Source organism: Notolepis coatsorum (assembly GCF_963971535.1).
Source record: "Notolepis coatsorum genome assembly, chromosome: 1".
Lineage (NCBI taxonomy): Eukaryota > Metazoa > Chordata > Actinopteri > Aulopiformes > Paralepididae > Notolepis > Notolepis coatsorum.
Genome location: NC_140165.1, coordinates 123,441,712 through 123,457,125, shown reverse-complemented (window position 1 = coordinate 123,457,125; position 15,414 = coordinate 123,441,712). Strand labels below are relative to the sequence as shown.

Genomic DNA, 15,414 nt, shown 5'->3' with positions numbered 1-15,414 from the left:
TCAGACCCAGTTCAAACGTACCGCTCCACATGTACGAACAAGTCCTAGTTCCGCGTAGGAATCTGGCTACCGCACCACTAATGGGACTATTTGTTCATAGTGCGTATATATACTGCGCTACTAAAGTAGGACTTCCTTTTTCAGTCCAGTTTCTTACCCTCCAATAGAGTCACAGACGTAAAGCCTCCCCGCGACGCCACGTGTGGGAGTAAGGCCAAGTTCGCCTACCATCGGTATTGAGACATCGTGTATATTAATATTTGAATAGTCATATTTGGCACTATATCGTCGAGTTGGACGTAGTCTATTAAGCTAATAATAGTCTGTTAATATATAGTGCTTCGTGCGGTGAGAATACCACCGTAGTCAGTACCCCATCGTTTCGGGCAGAGAACTGGCTGCTTACCCAGGGTGGTTGACCCCATGTGAAGCTGCACCCGAGGAGCCCCAGAGCCGACGAGCGAGTGGACCTGTATACCGGATTATTCTACCGACGACAGCCCGCCTTCCCAGGCACGGATTATGCTTTGTATACTTTGATTATTCCATGGATAAAGACCCCCGACACTGCCGTGTGTTGGAACCCCCCCCCCTGGAGAGGACGCAAGGTGAGGAGACGCTCTGCAAGACGAGGTCGCTTCACGTCTCTCCCCCGTGGACCGGAGAGAGCCGGCCCACAAAGAGTCCACCTGCTTTCATCTGTGGTCCAAGGATCGCCGGCGCATTGAACGGCACTACAGTGGGTTCACCTGGGATACCCTTGGCCGGACGAGGCAGCCGGATTCTACCCCCCCCCCCCCTCCTGTCAGCTTACAAGCGACCGGATTAACCCCCCCCTTAGTGTATCCAGTCTTATAATCATTAAAGTATCATTGCTGTTATTCCTTAACTATTCCAGGTCGTATATTTACCACCTGCGCCATCAGAGATTGGACATTCTCTATTGATATACCGACGAATACTCTTTGCCATAAAAGTGCATACTATTTCAATTCATAAATGTAATTAAGTGATTAAGTGCTTGCTCTACACACCATTGCTGTGTAGTAATAAACGCATACTTCGACTTCGTACATTTGTGTTGGATCCGTTTCATCTACGTGAGAGTGTTTATGATAATATATTTATGCCGTGTACTGGGTGGCCGAATATTAAGTACAAAGGTAGTGGTAGTAAGTATCATATCTAGTAATACAGTCAGGTAATTGTACCCCTCAGTTACAATTGGTCCTTCGAGCCGGAGGGTAATCAGTGTAATATTAATATAGTGTTATTAAGATTGAAATGGCCTATGATGAACACTCCACGAAACGATCCTCCTAACCAACGCCCACAGCGCGAACGACGGCTCCCTCAGTACTTAGAGGCTTACGCTGTCAGTCAACAACCTAGTCTTCTACTAACAGTAAACGCGGTAAAACTAGAAAGTAAAAGTATGTCTAACCCCAACGCCCAGACTACCCCGACCATAGAGGCCCCTACGGGCTCTAATGTAACTGACCAAGTTCACGGTGGGGACCAGTGGGAACCAGACATGACTTCACACCCCGCCAGTACTGAAGAAGTAGTCCCCGATGAGTCCCGGGAGGAATACAACGCTACCGAGAGAGAACTCGGCACGGAAGAAGACGGGGAGAGCACCGTGGAGATAGAGCTCCAAGGCTCCGCAAGGAGTACCCCGAGGGAAGGCTCCCCTATACAACCGCCTTCTCCCAGCGAGGCAGAGAGGACCCTACAGCAGGCCTTCCTCATCAGCCTGAACGCCGCTGCTGAACGCGACCGACTGCAGATCCAGCAGCGAAGCGAACACGAGCAGATACGTCTAGAAATAAGACGCATTCAGATGGAAGAGAATGTGGCCCGAGAACGAGCCGGTGCTCAACGGGACGCAGCGCGCGACAGACAGCAGTCGCAACTAATAGAACAGCTGATCAGACGGACAACACCCTCTCCCTCCGCCAGAGGCTCCAGGAACTCGTCTAGACACACCTCCAGGGCGGCATCCCCTAGCCGAGTAAACAACCCTGAACTTGACCAACAGACGAGGTCTATACCCCCCACAGACCACCTCCCCCCACCGGTCCAAGCGAGACCTAGCAACCGGGAAGGAGCAGCATATCCTGTGGAGAGGCTAAACCAGAGACTACAAGCACTGGATGACCTAACTGAAGACGAAGAGGAAGAGGAGGAGAACCACGCCCGAAGACAGCACAGTACTCTACCGGACCAGGAGGTCCGGTACAGCCCAGGCTATACTCCCGCGGAGCTGCGCTACAGACCCCCGACTCTACACACGGGTGAGCACGACGCACGACCCGCACCGAGGAACAGCACCTGGACAAGCGGGCCATGGTACACTGCCGGTACCAGCCCATACCAAGGAGCGGGAGGAGACTCGCCTAGGAGGCCTCTCCCCCAACGCTCGCCGATGTATCCACAGTCAGCGTCATACATTGGCACGCCTATGGTACCCGACTTCACCCAAGAGAACCGGGCCCAGTATACAGAACTCCGCATGTGTCTGGAGACCATGTTGGTGGATGTATTGGATGAACGCCACAAATACGCCATCCTACTGAAGCACTTAAAGGTGCCCCGCGCACATAATATAGCGCTCGCCTACGCGACTTCCACCACCCCATACACAGCAGCGCTGGTAGCACTGGACCAGAGGTATGGGCGCATATGGGATCACGTGATCCAGGAGATCCGACACATCGACCGCTTACCCCCAGCAATAGACAATCGAGCACTGGACGACCTGTCCATCAGAGTGCAGTCCCTGGTAGGGATGTTGGGAGCGCAAAGAGAGAAGGGGAGGCATGAACTTTACGCCAACCCAAATGTGGAAAGGATTCTGGAGAAGCTGCCGCCCGCTCGTCAGGAGCGCTTTAGGCGGCAGAGGGACCACAGAGACCCGAATGGCCCCGAACCGAACCTCCTCGATCTAGCAGACTTCCTGGCGAGAGAAGTCAGCAGCCTACGGCTAGATACATTCGGACGGAGCACCCCTGGCTCCAGAGAAGGAACCAGACGACTAAATGATGGAAGAAGATCGGTGACTGTGATGCACCAATCGGAGTCAGTACCGAGCAGCAGGAGCCACAGTACCCCCTCCAGAACGGAGAAGTGGAAGATAGTGTGCCCCTACTGTGAGAAAGAACACTGGCTAGCGCAATGTGACTCCTTCCCCAAGCTGAACGCGGAGGAAGCAGGTCAATGGATAAAGTCCAACAAGCGCTGTTTTCGCTGTGCGCGCTCACACATGGCAGCCGAATGCCGCTTAAAGAAAAGGTGCACCAAGTGCGATGGAGCCCATCTGGACATACTTCACGACAGTAACAGACGGCGCCCTTCACCCGCACCATCCAGCCGCAAAGCGAGCGTCATGTACATCGATCCCGCCAGCAGCAGTGGAGCCCGAGTACTCCTAAAAGTAGTGCGTGTGACACTAAGCTACCAGAATAAAGTCCTGGACACTTACGCCGTCCTCGATGACGGGTCAGAGAAGACCCTGCTGCTCGCCTCCGCTGCGGCCCAGCTAGGGCTGCGGGGAAGCGAAACCCAAATGACAATTCGGACAATAAGACGAGATTTGAAGACGATAAAGGGCGAGAATGTCTCATTCTCTATCGCAGCAAGCGGCCAGCCTGAGCGACGGTACCAGATTGCAGACGCTTTCACCAGCCAAGAAATAGGACTGTCGCGGTACACATACCCCGTCGCCAAGCTGATGGAGAAATATGCACATCTGCGCAAGTTACCGATCCCGCTCATAGACAATGCTATGCCGACCCTGTTGATAGGCTCCGACCATGCAGACCTCATTGTCCCGATAGACCGGGTTCATACCGGACCCCGAGGCTGTCCTGCAGCAGTCGAGACCCGTTTGGGATGGACTCTCCAAGGCCCGCTCGCCAAATCTCTCAACCGAAGTACAGCCACTAGATGTCTCCACTCCCGAGTCACAGAGGGAGAAACCGCACTCCTGCAACACGTAGAGCGGCTATGGACCTTGGAACAAATGCCCTTTAAGAACGGAAAGAAAGACATTCGCTCTAAAGATGACATTTACGCCATTCACCTCCTCGAGACAGGGACCAAGAGAGTCCCGGTCAACGGCGTGTTGAGATACGCCACGCCACTCCTGCGGCGAGAAGGAATGCCTACTTTCCACGCCAAGACAGACGCCACAGAACGGTACCTGCTGAACACGGAGCGGCGCTTAGCCAAGAACCCCGCCCAAGAGAGTGTATACCGCGCTGAGATTGAGAAGCTCATCACAGCGGGACACGTCACAAAGATGGACATTAAAGAGGCTGACCAGACCACTGAATCGTGGTACGTGCCCCACCACAAGGTCCATCACAACGGTAAAGACTGCATAGTATTTAACTGCAGCTACCAGATCGGATCCCAAAATCTAAATAAAGAGTTACTGCCCGGTCCCACACTCGGCCCCTCCCTACTCGGCGTTCTACTCCGCTTCCGCCAGGAAAAGGTGGCCATCAGCGGGGACATTAAAGGAATGTTCCTGCAGGTGAGATTAGTAGAGGCGGACAAGCCCCTGTTACGGTTCCTATGGAGAGAGAAGCCAGGAGATGAGCACCCAGCCATCTACCAATGGGAAGTCCTCCCCTTCGGAACGACGTGCAGCCCCTGCTGTGCTACATTTGCACTACAGAAACATGTAGCAGAGGACCCAGCAGCGGACGAAGAGGTCCGACACAGCGTAAAGAACAGCTTCTACGTAGACAACTGTCTACAAAGCCTTTCAACCCAAGAAGAAGCCGAGGCTCTCCTGATTAAACTCTGCGCCTCATTGATCAAAGGCGGCTTTGATCTCAGGCAGTGGGCCAGCAGCGATCCGCAAGTACTGCGCAGCCTCTCCTCCGAGGACAAGGCAGCCAGCAGCGAGACCTGGATGGCTACAATCCCAGGAGAAGCCCAGGAGATGACCCTGGGATTGGTGTGGCGATTCAAAACAGATTCGCTTCACTACAGACACAAGCCCCTGACTACGGAGCAGGGAAGGCCGGCGGCGGCGCCGACCACCAGACGGAGTGTGTACACAACACTCGCCCGACAATATGACCCGCTAGGATGTATTCTACCGTACACCACCAGGGCAAAAATGATTGTACGAGCATTGTGGGACAAGGACCAGGGCTGGGACGACCCCATTCCCGCACACCTTGCATCCACCTGGAGAGAGTGGGAGATGGAGCTCCACTCACTCCCAGGCGTTAATATGCGCCGAAGCTACTTCCCACCCACGGTGAGGCCAGAGACATGTAAAATGGACTTACACGTCTTCAGTGACGCCTCAGAGGTCGCATACGGATCAGTAGCCTACTTGCGGGCCCAAGACCAGGGGGGAGAGATCTACACAGCATTTGTCCTCGCCCGCTCGAGAATAGCCCCACGCAAGCAACAATCTATCCCACGTCTAGAGCTCTGCGCAGCCCTAGCCGGAGCGCACCTAGCCACGCTCATCCAACGTGAGCTCACCATACCGGTGTCTAGAACAATCCTGTGGTCAGATTCCACGACGGTACTCGCCTGGATCAAATCGGACTCATGCAAGTACAAAGTCTTCGTGGGAGTCAGAGTCACCGAGATTCAAGACCTAACCGAAGAGTTAACCGGAGAAACAGAGTGGCGCTACGTTGATACAAAACAGAACCCAGCTGACGTCATCACCCGGGGGATACCCCTGGATGACCTCACCCGTCGCAATGTCTACAGTGACGGCCCCGCATTCCTAAGACTCCCGGAAGGACAGTGGCCCATGCCTATCCCGAGGGAAGCAAGTCCAGAGGAGGTGGAAAATAAGAAGTCTGTGTTCTGTGGATTGAGCACCGTAGCCTCCACCGACCCTAACATAGACGATTGCACGTCCATAGAGAGTGCACAACAAAGAACATTCCTGCGGTACCACCCGGAGTGCAAGTCCCCCGCTGATATGTCAGCAGCTAACTACGAGGAAGCAGAATTGCTTCTACTGCAGCGAGCCCAGAGAGACTCGTTCCCCGATGAATTGGCCTGTCTACAGGGAGGAAAGCCCGTCCCATCCGACAGCAGATTAATTCATCTGGCCCCCGAGAGCGACGCTCATACCCTCATCAGAGTGGGTGGTCGCCTACGCAGAGCCCCCAATCTACCGGATGACATTAAATACCCGATCGTATTGAACAGCCGACACAAGGTCACAGAGCTGATTATAAAGAAATACGATGAGGATGTACATCACGCAGGAGCAGAAAGAGTCTTCGCGGAAATCAGACGTCGTTACTGGATCCTACAAGGAAGAGAGGCGGTACGACGCTTCCAGCGAACATGTCTAGACTGCCGCAAGTGGCGCGCGCAGCCCAGCATACCAAGGATGGCTGACCTTCCTCCATGTCGCCTCCGAATCGGTGACAAGCCATTCCACTCAACGGGTATGGACTGCTTTGGCCCGCTGCACATAAAGAAAGGAAGAGGAACCGAGAAGCGGTGGGGTATTGTATTCAAATGCATGACCACCAGAGCGATACACATCGAGCTTCTCCCGACCATGAGCACAGACTCATTCCTTATGGCCTTCCGAAGATTCACATCACGGAAAGGAAGACCGTCTACCCTATTGTCCGATCATGGGACAAACTTCAAAGGCGGCGAAAGAGAGCTGAGAGAGAGCTTCCAAGCTATGGGCCCAGAACTTAAGACCCACCTCGCTCCAGCACAGGTTGATTTCCAATTCAACCCCCCAAACGCACCCCACTTCGGTGGCACTTGGGAACGAGAAGTGCGCTCCATAAAGACAGCCCTGTACGCAGTACTTGGGGCCCAGACTGTGGCGGAAGAAGTCCTAATGACAGTCCTCACGGAGATTGAGGGAGTACTTAACTCGAAGCCCCTCGGATATGTCTCCAGTGATGTGGCGGATATCGACCCAGTTACCCCCAACACACTCCTGATGGGGCGGCTAGATCCTGCATTACCCCAGACAATGTACCGGCCTGAAGAAGCGAACGGCCGACGAATGTGGAGGTACAGCCAAGTATTAGCCGACAAGTTTTGGAACAGTTTCCTACTGCACTACCTACCGTCTCTACAGACCCGCCAGAAGTGGGTAAAGGAGAGAGACAATTTGACAGAAGGAACAGTCGTCATGATTATTGATCAATCACTGCCCAGAGCTATGTGGCCGGCCGGCCGCGTAAGCAAAGTGATCACCGGTGCCGACGGCAAGGTCCGAGCAGCTGAAGTGCTCGTCCAGGGTCGCACTTACACCCGTCCCGTGGCGAGGCTCATAGAACTGCCTCGACTCCCAGACACAATCGATGATGACCATGACCCTACAACCCTATGACTTTGTGAAGTTGACTGACCCCTACAGCAAACCCTTATGTGTAAATAGACAACGCGATTAATCTGTCTCTGTTTAACTTATTAGGTCTGGGACCTATTCAGGGGGTGGCTGTTGTGAAGGGCCAGATTAAACCGAATATATATATTTATTATATATATATATTTAATTGTATTTGTATATTCTCTAATATTCCCTGATATCCCTTGTATATTCCTTGTACAATATGCATTGAATATCCATTCTAGCCTACTGAACATCCCATAATAGTCTCCATTCTACTATTGGTCGAGACCTTGGTGCCAGGCTGCCATACCCCTCAGACCCAGTTCAAACGTACCGCTCCACATGTACGAACAAGTCCTAGTTCCGCGTAGGAATCTGGCTACCGCACCACTAATGGGACTATTTGTTCATAGTGCGTATATATACTGCGCTACTAAAGTAGGACTTCCTTTTTCAGTCCAGTTTCTTACCCTCCAATAGAGTCACAGACGTAAAGCCTCCCCGCGACGCCACGTGTGGGAGTAAGGCCAAGTTCGCCTACCATCGGTATTGAGACATCGTGTATATTAATATTTGAATAGTCATATTTGGCACTATATCGTCGAGTTGGACGTAGTCTATTAAGCTAATAATAGTCTGTTAATATATAGTGCTTCGTGCGGTGAGAATACCACCGTAGTCAGTACCCCATCGTTTCGGGCAGAGAACTGGCTGCTTACCCAGGGTGGTTGACCCCATGTGAAGCTGCACCCGAGGAGCCCCAGAGCCGACGAGCGAGTGGACCTGTATACCGGATTATTCTACCGACGACAGCCCGCCTTCCCAGGCACGGATTATGCTTTGTATACTTTGATTATTCCATGGATAAAGACCCCCGACACTGCCGTGTGTTGGAACCCCCCCCCCCTGGAGAGGACGCAAGGTGAGGAGACGCTCTGCAAGACGAGGTCGCTTCACGTCTCTCCCCCGTGGACCGGAGAGAGCCGGCCCACAAAGAGTCCACCTGCTTTCATCTGTGGTCCAAGGATCGCCGGCGCATTGAACGGCACTACAGTGGGTTCACCTGGGATACCCTTGGCCGGACGAGGCAGCCGGATTCTACCCCCCCCCCCCCCTCCTACTCCTGTCGGCTTACAAGCGACCGGATTAACCCCCCCCTTAGTGTATCCAGTCTTATAATCATTAAAGTATCATTGCTGTTATTCCTTAACTATTCCAGGTCGTATATTTACCACCTGCGCCATCAGAGATTGGACATTCTCTATTGATATACCGACGAATACTCTTTGCCATAAAAGTGCATACTATTTCAATTCATAAATGTAATTAAGTGATTAAGTGCTTGCTCTACACACCATTGCTGTGTAGTAATAAACGCATACTTCGACTTCGTACATTTGTGTTGGATCCGTTTCATCTACGTGAGAGTGTTTATGATAATATATTTATGCCGTGTACTGGGTGGCCGAATATTAAGTACAAAGGTAGTGGTAGTAAGTATCATATCTAGTAATACAGTCAGGGAATTGTACCCCTCAGTTACAGAAATCAAACATTTTCTCACATGGGGGATTACAATAGCGTCATTTGCTAATAACTTTGTGTATTTCCTACTGTGTTTCAGCCGAGATGCCAGGATTTGATATTGTTCAGTATCACCAGCAGCAGCAGGCCTCACATGTCCAGCAGCTGCAAGATCGACAAAGTGCAAGTAGTGGTATGATACTGTACTCTTTCAGTAACAGTGTTTTGAGAGACGGGGATACAACTCCTTACACCCCTTCCTGACATAGAGTGACGCGAGCGAGCAAGCGAGAAAAAGTGATTAAAATGTATTCGTTTCAATCAGACTATCCTGACCTGCCGCGAGCGACAGTGAACTGAGCAGCGATGTCGTTCACCCCTCAAATATTCGCTCGCTGTGTCTCTAGTTGAGCGATTACGCGGCCGAGTCCCGCCCCTAAACACTTTTTATTGGTCGAGAATCCAGGTAACACACACTCGGACACGCGCTGCGTCATATCAGGACAGTGTCGTGTGCGATTTCGTCTCCAGTTCGCTCGCTTGCTGCCTGTCAGGAACCGGTGTTAGTGATTATGACATGTATGTTAATTTGACTGACAAGTCAGATTTTGTATTTTTAAATATAATGATTTGTTTCTACAGGGATGTCGGGATGCAGCTCGGGGCAATACTACAGTCCCCCTGGTCTCTCACAACATGCACAAAATGGTATGCCATTTTAGAGGGAACTACCACCAGTTTGATCCAATGCAGTCAAACTAGTGAAATATATAACTATGATTTTGTTTCTACAGCGATGTCAGGACACAGCTCAGGGCAATCTGGTGTTTCACAGCGTAGACAGATGGCCGGCGATGACGGGCAGCTTCTGAAAGGCAAGTCTATTGGACATGGTGTAATTCCTCGTGTGATTTGCTGCTTATTTTTATTTCTCACTTAATGATTTTAACTCTTCTTCTGAAGACCTTACCATCCAGAAGAATAATTCAATGCTGGCTGAATTACTTGTCGTGGTGAAGGATCTATCGAGAGATGTGCAGTTCATCAAGACCGAGTTGGCTGAGGGCAACATATCTGGTGGGACCAGGGGACACGGGGTGGCCACCACAACCACTATGCTCCCCTTCCAGCTGCCAATCGCCAGTGAACAAGACTTCAATGAGGCAGAATCATTACTGATGGAGCAATCAGTCCGTCAAAAGATGGTAATTTATTGAACTGCATTCATTTATCAAATGTAGATCGTTTCAGTGTGGTCTTGTTCAGGGGAAAAATGTGTTTAGCACTTTCTAGTTCAAAACGTGTTAGAGCTTGTATATCTGCTATTTATGAAACGTTTTGAAATTGTTCAAATATACCGTTTACATATGGACAGGAGGGTTAATGTGGTTAAACCTAATGACTGGCATGGGCTGGAATATCAGTGCATGCATAAAGTGTGTGTATAAACAAGTTGGTTGCTCTGTGTTCATAAAATAAACGTTATGCTGTTTCTAACGCAGGGCCTTCATTTTCTTCTCTCTGATTTAGATTTCTCGCCTGGCTTTGGTAGGAGGCACCAATTCAGAGAACCTGATCAGACTGATGTTGAAAACTGCTATGACCAACGCCCTGGCCAGTGGGTTCAACTGGGCTGGAAAGAAAGACAAGCGTTGTTCAGAAAGCAAGAAGCCATTCAAGCACACCACACTACAAGCCTGCATGTTTGGTGAGCTTCCTCCCCTGCAAACTACTTCATAGGTTAAGTTTAGGTAGTGAGGTGGTGATGCTGGTGATGCTGGTGATTCAGAATATAATTATGCTGTTGCAAAAACTTTAAAAAAAAGGTGTTATGTTGGAATAAAGTGATGAAAGTGCAACCTATAAGAAATGGACAACGTAATTGAGCTTTAGAGGTGCATGGATACACATTGTATTGCCTAGATGGTGTCAGGCTAGGCGATTGCTTAATTCTCTTTCCTGTCCAGTCTAACTGGATGCTGACTGTAGCTTGTTACTGTAGACCTACAGAGTGAGTAATTGAGTGATTAAAAAAAATCGCACTCGTGTGAAGTGAGGGGTGCTCTTATCATCGTACATCATCTCACCCACCTCTCTTCCTCCCTTTTTTATTTTTGTGTCTATCAGCTGATGCTCGACAGTTTGACCCCAAGCTGACCGACCAGGACTACAGCGAAACTGTCAAGAAGTGGCTTCGTTATGCGCCAGACCGGGAGGGAGGCATCTCAAGGAACCGAAGTGACCCAAACTTAAGTCAAGCGAACCAGAGTCAAACTTAGGGTACCCCAGCACAGCACAGCACACACTGTTTCCCTGGTTCATACAGTACAAGGAATTACCCTGATGGACACAGTTCTTCCATGGACGGCATCTACTTGAATGACATGCTGCTTCAGCCTGTTCTTGGAACCGAAGTGACCCAAACTTAATTGTCAAGCGAACCAGAGTCAAACTTGGGGTACCCCAGCACACTGTTTCCCTGGTTCATACAGTACAAGGAATTACCCTGGACACTGTTCTTCCATGGACGGCATCTACTTGAAGGCTGCTTCAGCCTGTTCTTGCAGTGTTTATTTTTTTTATTTTTAATTTTAACCTTTATTTACCCAGGGTAGGTTCGCTGAGCACAGATGCTCTTTTTCAGCTACGCCCTGCTTCACATTCACAGAGTTCCATTCACACCTGGGAGCTGCCCAGGCCTAACAAAATTAATAGTTGGTTTCAGGTTGCCGACCGACCCTGCCGATTTAGGTGCGACCCAATATATTTTATGAGTTTTTAGAAAAAACCATAAAAAAAAAGAAAAAACGTTTTTTTATTTTTTTTTAATAAAGTTTAATAGAAATCTTAGTCAAACATTTAGTATTATGGATATTAAACATGCTGGCAGAGTACATGCATCCATGTTGTTGTGAACATTTTAATTAAATAAAGAAATTCCCTATCCATAGTCGCCGTGGGAAAGAATAAAATAAAAAAATAAAATAAAATAAATTCCCTACCTACCCATGGCCAAACTGACAACCAACCTGAAACCAACTATTAATTTTGTTAGGCCCCAGTACAACCACAGTCTGACACTGTTGGCCACTGAGCAACTCCACTGGAGCAGTTGGGGGTTTAGTGCCTTGCTCAAGGGCACTTCAGCGGTTGGTGTTAAGGGTATGGGAGAGAGTTATATGGGAGAGAGTTATAGAAACATTAGGGGTGTAACGGTACACAAAATCCACGGTTCGGTACGTACCTCGGTTTTGAAGACACGGTTCGGTATTATTTTCGGTACAGTGGGGGGGGGGGGGGGGGGGAATCAAAAAAAAATTGCTTTTCGTTTATCTATTTATTTAACAGTATTAAACAATATAAAACGAATTGGCCATAATTGACTGAGCAAACTAATGCTTACTGCTGTAACCTACTAATAACACTTAAGTAAATCTGAAGATTATTATATAGCAGATGCCTTGGAGGATAAGTCGTGGACAACTGTAGATCATCTAAGCTCCACTGTGTTTAAATTCAAATCCTATGCCATTGTTATTTAACCCTTGTGTCTGAAAACTAAAGTATTATACTCTTATTAGGGGACTAAATTGAAAAACTCCATAAAAAGATTATGTTGAAATAATTTCCCACTTTCTTTTCCATAAATATTTTATTCAACTTCAGCCCTGATCATAACCATTTTTTATATTATTTTTGTAATGAAATACTCCCACTTTTCTGAAAAGAGTTGTTAAATATGACAAAAAAAAGAATATGTGGTGGTTATGATCGGGCTGAAGTGGAATAAACAATTTATGAAGAGTAAAAAAAAAATACAAGATAATTAAAAGATTATGCCACATATTATGTTGGCTCATCACTGCAAAGTTATCAAACAAATACGAATCTGATCAGACACAAGGGTTAAGTTGTTGTTCCCTTTCTAATTTCCTCAAACATCTAGTCTAGTTAATGTGATCAATATTATTTGACAATTGATGCTTTTTGTTGGACATTTCAGTCAGTAGTGAGCTCATACTTTGAGCTCATAAATTTATAGTTAAAATGATTGAGACAACGCAATCTTGTCTTCGTTGTGCATGAATGCGTGTGCTCACCACACACAATATGTGTGTCACTATTCTGGCAGTGGCTATATTGTTAATGAAAGCCTGTTATAAGGTCTGTTATTTGTTTTTTGTAAAAAGTTTTAGTCACTGGAAGTTCTGATACCCTAGAAAAAAATTTTTTCATATTAAAGCCATGTTGTCATTTTTGTTCACACATTTTTGGAAATATGGTCATATAAGAATTTTATTATTATTTATTTAACAATAGTGTGTTTAACAGCAGGAAAAAAACATGTAATGTTATGATGTATACATATCAGCAGCAATATTTTAATGTAAAATGTACATTAATCAGTATTGATTCCTTAACTTTACAAGTTACAAGTAGATGTACAAGTTACAAATGTACAAGTAGAGTACCATTTAGATTATGGTTGAATACACATTGATGTCTAACATTGATTCAATATAAAATCAACTAAAATGTGCATGTAGATTACCATTTAGATTATGGTTGAATAAACATTGATGTCTAACATTGATTCAATATAAAATCAACTAAAATGTGCATGTAGATTACCATTTAGATGATGGTTGAATCAACATTGATATAGTATCAGCTATGGTTGACACCTAACGTTGATTCAACGTGTAAGTCATAGACAACGATCTATATAATTTAGATGTCAGGCTTCAACATAGATTCAATATTTCTGCTGAACCCTATTTCAACGTTGATTCACTAATTTTTTGCTATCTGGGTAGCTAGCTTGCTAGCCATTCCCGAAACTCCTCCACATGCCCCGATTTAAAATGGTTCTCTCCTCTTTGTATACTTTTGTCCTCACAAACAAAGTATTTTGCCAGGGAACTTATGGACACGACAGTAGTAGTTATAAGGTTTTTGAGCTTGTAACGTTAACGTAAGGTTATGAATATAACCAAGTTCTATGAATACTAGTGACGCTCAGCGTCATCTACACTAACCTCACTTTGTGCATTTGCACTGAATAAAAATTCACAATGTACCTTTACATACCAACATTCGTCTGGCCACACCCCCATCCGCTACCTTCATAAGCAGGTGTGTGGCTACACACTCGCCTCCTTCCCAATCTTTCACCACAAGGCGAGATCAAAGCCTGCAGTGGCGTCCAGACGCTGAGCGTCACTAGTATTCATAGAACTTGGTTATATTCATAACCTTACATTCTATATCATACTAGCTTCCGCTCAGCGGCATCTGCACTACGGGAGCTGAGCGAGAGCTTGAAGCTCGACAAATGTACCCCACTGAGGCCCCCCACAACCATCAGAACCAGGGAGGACCGAGCCCCCCCGACCCTCCCTAATGGAGGATACCCCCCCTATTAGAGGACGGGAGGGAGACGGATCCGACCGTGCGAAGAGAAACTCGAGCAACTCAACGCACAGGGTGAGCAGACCGTGGCTTGACCCCACGACTACCCACACGCACAACCCAAATGCCACCAGGGAACGAACGGAAGGAACAAACCTCGTTACCGCCCCCAAAAACACGAGGTCGAGAGCAACTCAACCCTGTGGCAAGGCCGTAGCAGTGGAGCGCGAAGGAAGACCCAGACCCACTGAAGGGACTGGATCCCCCGGAAAAAGGGGGGCCGGAGAGGACAACGATGCCACAGCATCAAGACCTCACCAGGCGGTCACTAGTGACACCGCCCCCCACATCGCCAGCGTATTCGGACAGGGCCCCTCCAAGAGCGGGCCCTTCCCCCCACTAGCACGCCGCCTGGCACACTGACCCTGGCAAACTCAGGCAGTCAGCATGGCCGTAACTCGAAGCACTCAAGAGGCTACACTACAGCGGGAGCAGGCAGCGCACCGGGGAGACGACCCCAGAAGGTGTCGATCCCTCAAACCAGGCAGCAGGCGTTTGACCCGAGCCTGGAGCACTGCGGACGAGACAGGCGCCAAAGGGGTCAACTGAAAACAGCACCCGCGGCGGAAGGGGCGTATGCTGGCATTGTTGCGCACCATGACAAAGCCTCCACCAAAAAACCCCGACCCAGAGGGGCCGAGGCAGAGAAGGCTGACATGATTGGCAGACGTCATAAACGTGCAGGGGCACACTCAACCGGGTAACCCGGGAGTTGACTCTGCTCCAACACACCAGGGAATCAACCACCCTCTTGGTACCACATGCGGTGGTTGTTCCTATAACCCCTCAAGAAAAAAACTCCAAAACACACCTGCGGGTACACACTGGCTATACCGCAGTACAAGTGTTTCAGTTTTCAAAAAGGGGTTATTCCAGGCCTACGGGTCGACGAAACACAACTTCGGACCGGGCCCGGCGGCTCGGGAAGCACACAGGGATGCCAGAGGAGGTCCATAAGACCACCCCAACAGCCCCCTCTTCGCCATGCATAAGAGATGAGCGAAAAGAATGGAAAACCAGCCCCTTTATGATAACGCAGGGTACAACCTGTACCCAAC

At 48.7% G+C, this 15,414-nt stretch overlaps 1 protein-coding gene across 1 annotated transcript in view; it reads right to left on the bottom strand.

Moving 5' to 3' along the window:
• Nucleotides 1-15,414, bottom strand: part of fam189a2 (family with sequence similarity 189 member A2) — a gene marked incomplete at both ends in the record, with an annotated part of 86,038 nt that overhangs the window by 36,882 nt on the left and 33,742 nt on the right. The gene's annotated exons all lie outside the window — the stretch shown is intronic.